The sequence below is a fragment of the Pteropus alecto genome, unplaced genomic scaffold, assembly GCF_000325575.1.
Source record: "Pteropus alecto unplaced genomic scaffold, ASM32557v1 scaffold103, whole genome shotgun sequence".
Lineage (NCBI taxonomy): Eukaryota > Metazoa > Chordata > Mammalia > Chiroptera > Pteropodidae > Pteropus > Pteropus alecto.
The window spans coordinates 1,915,585-1,921,582 of NW_006436288.1; the positions used below are offsets into that span (position 1 = coordinate 1,915,585).

The 5,998-nt window shown below is 41.6% G+C and overlaps 1 pseudogene; it reads right to left on the bottom strand.

Annotated features, from left to right (window-relative positions):
• Positions 1–3,463: 3,463 nt before the first annotated feature.
• Positions 3,464–3,582, bottom strand: LOC112480418 (annotated as a pseudogene).
• Positions 3,583–5,998: the final 2,416 nt, after the last annotated feature.

Here is a 5,998-nt window from a genome sequence, read left to right on the forward strand (position 1 = left end):
GGTGGGTCAATGTAATCACACAGGTCCTTATAAGTGAAAGAAGGCAGGACAGTCTGAGTCAAAAGAGATGTGACAATGGAAGCAGAGTTCAAAGTGATGCAATCACTAGCTGGAAGGAGGCCACAAGCCAAGAAATGTGGGCAGCCTCTCTAGAAGCTGGAAAGGGAAAGGCAAGGAATTCTCTAGAGTCCCTAGAAGGAATGCAGCCCTGCTGACACCTTGATTTTAGAACCATGAGGCCCATTTCAGACTTATGACCTTCAGAACTGTAAGATAATAAATTTGTTTTGTTCTAAGCCACTAACTCTGTGTTAATTCGTTAAAGCAACAATAGGAAAGAAATATAACTACCACAACTTTGGGAGACAATTGTCCTTTGTCCACCAGGTCTGCTGCTACCCATATCAAACATTTAACCCTCTGAGTTCAACCTTAACTAACACCCTGAACCAGTGTCCTTTAAAACCTAGTTGGAGATTCATGTAAATCTCACTTCACAAAGCTATGGAAACTTAAATCTAAGAATCTCAAGAAGTTTCAACAAGTATTAAACAAATAATCGAATGTCTCAGAAAGAGATCAATAGAGATAGCAAAAATAGGAAAGCTATTCACTGAAGATGACAGTCACTTGAGAAATGTGTTTTTTGAGACCCCCTATAGTAGCATTAACTCAGAAGAACTGACCCATGCTAGATAAACTCACAAGAGACTTTACATAAACTATGTTAGTCAAAGTTCTCCAGAGAAACAGAACAAATAGGATGTGTACATAAATAGAGGGAGATTTAGGAATTGGCTCATGTGATTATGAAAGCAACTTTCAGGGTGGGACCGACAGGTGGGAGACCCAGGGAAGAGCCAATGTTGCAATTCAAGTCCAAAGGTTGTGTACTGGCAGAACCACTTTCTTGCAGAAAGGTCAGTCTTCTGTTCTATTACACCTTCACTGATTAGATGAGGCCCACTCACATTTTGAGGGCAATCTGCTTCATTCAGTTTCCACGGATTTAAATTTAAATCTTATCCAAAAATCACCCTTGCAGATATATCCAGAATATTTGACCAAATATCTGGGAATCAAGGCCCAGCCAAATTGACACATAAAATTAATCATCACATAAACCAAAATGTCAATTTATTAATTTAAATGTGGGATATTTATTCTAGTCATTTAAGTATCTATGTCCCCTGGCCAGAAAACCTTAATATCAGAGCATCTGGTAGATTAATCAGCCTTAAGCTATTTGATGAGTATGACTCAGAACAAAGGCAGTAGGACAGTTGTGGGGAATAATTCACTGTATTGGTCAGATTCCACTAGGTACTGCCAATTTTACTACCCTTCAGAAAAGCCTACAATGTCTTGCTTTTTGAAATTTCCCCTATAGGTGGATTTTCATCCTTTGCTCCACTTGACCCTATAGAGACGGGCCACCATCTGGAGATCTAGGAGTTGGTCCCGTATTGGACGGCAACTTAGTAAGATCATTCTTCTTTAAGATTTTGAATATAAAATATATGAAGCAAGAGAGAAAGAGAGAAAGTAAAAGCCTTATGATATAAGAAACAATGTTTTAGTAGAAGCAATGATACAGAAAAAAAAAAGAAAAACGGAGATTAATTAGTTTGGCAGGGCAGAACAAGTGCAGGTAGAAAAAGAAGCAAAGCCAGAAGCTCTGAATCATACACCTGGAGGACTAGGGAAGTGAGAGGCCTCCAGCCAGTGAGAGTCATTCTGATATCCTGAGTATAAACCGCCTACAGGTTTTCCCATGTATCTGACAACAAATCCCACTGGTTGAAGTAAACCGTGATGGTCTCCTCTATACATTGTAACCAAAAGGTCAAACAACTCACTAGGCTCTAGGAAATCCAGATAAACTTTTACTACCCCTCCAGAGAAAGCACCTCTCCCAGGAACCACAAACATTCCTACACTCTAGGTCCAGTGTCTGGATCACAGTCTCTGCACAGTATTGGAGACTTTAAACATTTCTGTAGGTTTTAACCCCTCTCGACACCATATAATTAGAACATACAGGATATATATGCCCAAACGGGGAAGCAGACAATTGGTCAGGTCAGTGCTCTGACCTCGTTATTACTGTAGAATATGATTCAGTTGGCCATCTGTTTCTTGGAATGGTTTGGGTTACATTTTCAAAAATCATGGTACTATTTCATCTTCCTAAGACTGTAGCCTAATCTTGCTATATATACCACCATGTTGCCCGCTACACACCAATTTCTTGATTATTCCAAGCTGTGTAAATTTTAAAGATAGCTGATCTCATTCACTATGTGTGAATTTTTTGAGATTTACTGTCATAAGTTAACCTTATTTTCCAGTTCCCACGTGACACACCTCATTTCCCCTTTTTATGCTGACAACGGCATTATGCATATTCAAATCTATCAGTGAAAAATTAAGAGCTTTAAGATTAATTACATAATAAACATTAGGCAGGGGCAGAATTATAATGTAAGAATCCAGGTTTATTCAATCAATTTTAGTGTATTCACATTCAAGGGAGGAACCAGAAATCCAAAAGCTGGTAAGATGGAATTCTCTGTCTTTTTTGGAAGTTCTCTGCTTTGCAAATAGGTGAGCAACAACAGAATCCAGCAGGCCAAATAAGGCCAGAATTGGTGGTCTCTGAGTTGAAGCAATCTGGCAGCTGCTCCTAGCTGAGGCCAACAAACCCTCAGGCCAAGTGTCAAGTCACAGAGGGAAGACTCGGCAGATGCTGTGGGCTCAGGCCATAAGAATCCTGCCTGAGAAGAGGATGAGAGCAAAGTGGCAGATTAAGACTATAGGGCAGCTCTGCCAAACCACCACAGGTCCTCTGGTCCCCAGCACAGGGGCCCTCTGTCCGCTGCCCTGCCTTAGGGCTGGCTCCATAGGTGTGGGGGAAAAAAAAAACAGAACTTCTAGTTGCTTCTCACTAGAAAGAAAGTGTTGGTCTACAATGAATCCTGTTCCTGGGTGATGCCTGGGCAAAGTTCAGCTTGCCCCACTTTCTCATCACAGGAAGCAAGCTGCCACAAAAATTCTTTAGAACAGTGATTCTTTTTCTAATGGTTAGCAAAAGAACTCTTTTTCAAGTGAAATTTTTTTGTGGAATGTCAAATATATAAAAATAGTTGAAAGCATATCAGCTCTGAACAGCCCAGAGCCCAAATACAAGGCCTCCCCACTGTGCCCACCTCACGGCAGCCTCTGTGGCCCCTCCATGGAACTATGGGATTGGTGGGACACAGTGTGAAAGCCACTGCTTCGGAATGCCAAGCGGCCTGCCTGTGAAAGCCTGAAAGCAAAATTCAGAGAAATGTGAAAAATAAAAACCATGCATCATGCCGACAACTTAAAAAAATCTATCAAAGTTGAATCAACTGGTCCCTGGGAAACTCTAAGTGCTAAAGGCATCCTTTTTTTTTTTTTTTTTTAAATTTATTTTTTACGCCTACAGCACCTGGTCTTCCTAGGTGGTCTCCCATCCAAGTACTAACCAGGCCCGACCCTGCTTAGCTCCTGAGATCAAACGAGATCGGACACGTTCAGGGTGGCATGGATATAGACCAAAGGCATCCTTGAAACCTACTACATCAGCAGTTGGCCACTAGAAATACTCTCATTAGAAAGACACCTAAAAGGCCACGCACAGCCATAGAACATGTCATTTGGAATCCTAAACTCTGAATTTGAGTCACAACTCCATTACTTACTAGCTGGGCAATCCTGAGAAAATGTCTTAAATTCTCTGGGTCCTGACTTTCTCATCAGCAAGAGAAAGAGGATAGGATTATTACTCACTTAACATGGTTATGAGGATCAAACAAGGTACATTAAAGAGGTAAATAAACTGTAAAGCTCTGTATGCATCATGAAAGTTGTTAATGTAAAGATCTGTTATCTGTTGTGTCATTCATCCACTCTGTATATTTTTATGAAATAATACTCCACTACGGTAAGGCTAATAGATTGAGCTGATTTGGATATCACTTCTCTGTATCTCACCGAATAAGGCAACAGTAAACAATAGCATCTCGGGGTCATGAGAAGTGAGATTTGCACTACCTGTGAGGGCTGCTCCCCACTTCCTGCCTGAGCTCTTTGACATGCTATTGCAGCTTTCTCATGGATGAGTTTCTTCCTCTCAGTTACTGCTATACCCACTGTCATCACCCTCACAGCTGGGGCCCTGAGATTCCCCGGTCCCCACCTCTATGCAGGAAACTCAGAGCCAGCTGACCTAGTCATTCCACTGCCACCAAGATTCTGGCAGCACTGCCCAACAGAACTTTCTACAATGATGGAAATGTTCTAAACCTATACTTTTAGGTTGGTAGGCACTAGCCATGTGTGGTTATTGACTCCTTGAAATGTGACTAGTATACCTGAGGAATTAATGTAATTAATTTAATTTAAATAGCCACCTGTAGCTTGTGGACGGCGCAAGTCAAGAGGAATTTCCAGTGGTTAAGCATGACCTTTTCAATGAGATCCAGGAAAACATATAGATCCACGTCATTTTCAAACATAAAATCATTGTTAAATAAACAAATAATGGTGTTGCCACATTCACATGATCTTGTTAAGAGGAGATTGAGTTCCCTGTCCTAATTCAGTCCCCAATCATGCTTCTCGTAATTATTAAAACCTGTGAGCAGAAGCCAATGTCAGACGAGAAGACTGAGCACGTATCTAAGAGATTTACATTGTGATCGAATAAAACTTACAATAAAATTTATCTGATACCTATTAATGATAGGCATAATAGTTATGGTGCATGCAGTAATTAATTATAACGGGTAGGTCATTCTCATAAATTATAAAGTTAGCATAATTCGTATAATGTTTGTCCTTTGGTATTAACAAATTATACCAATATTCCTAGCTTTCTGAATTCTTCGTACATGTTCATACGCGGCCCACTTCCAGCATCATTAGAAAATCTGAATCCTGGCTCCATGTTGTTCTGTCTCATTGATCTTTCCCTCCCTAATACAACCCACAGTTGATTTGTTTGGCGCTCTTGGCCATGTTGCTAAGTTTTCTCTGTCCCACCCCTGAGATGTCGCTGAGCAGAGCAATTTTCACTCCTCCCTTCTGGAAGTGTCTGCCCTGGAGGGCCAGCAGCAGAAACTCTGAGGCAAACTGTGGACAGACAGCTCTACCTGATCACCATGCATCGAAAGAAAGGGAGGGAAGGAAGAGAGGCAAGAAGGCCAGGAGGGAAGTTGGATGCTGGCATACGTAGCCCTTTGGAGAAGCCAGAGGAAGTGCTGACAATGGACTTGGGGCAAAGGAGAGATGGCAGTTTGAAGGCAAAGGGGAACAGCATGGAGTACAAGAAGCTGATGTGGCAGGTGGACAAGAGGCCTGTACCTCTGCAGGATGGGATCCTGGTCCTGAAGCCACATCTGACAGAAGCCTCAGGGTGCATGTGCTAAGGTGACCTCTGGGCACATATGTTGTGTTGAGCAGTCCATGGCAATATGCTCCTAGCAGCTCTAGCTCTGACACAGCTTTCATACTGAAGAACACAAATAACTAACATCACTGCAGCCTTGATTCATTAGAAGACTTGAGGAAGCGCAGGGGCAATAAATACCTAAAAGTAAGTAAAAAGGATAGGGTAAGGGGGAAGGCTAGAAATCCAGGAAAAAGAAAGTTTGTGGTTCCTCCTAACTGGGAAAACTGCAGAAATCCTACCACGTTTTCAGGAAATATTAATTTCCATGGTAAGTGCTGGATTATACATACCTCAAGTCGAACCTGAGCAGACCCTACAGGCAGATTACATGCTTTCCAGGTTAAGGAGATCAGGGCCTTGAGGGTAACTAAATAGTGCAGCTTCCTCACTGAATTTCCTACACAAGGGTCCAGACATTATCCTGCTCGAGATATGCTTTTTCTAAAGTGGAGGCTGTGAAGTTCTGGTTTATTATTTCAAGGTCCAATCAATCAATCAATTGATAGATAGATAGAGAGA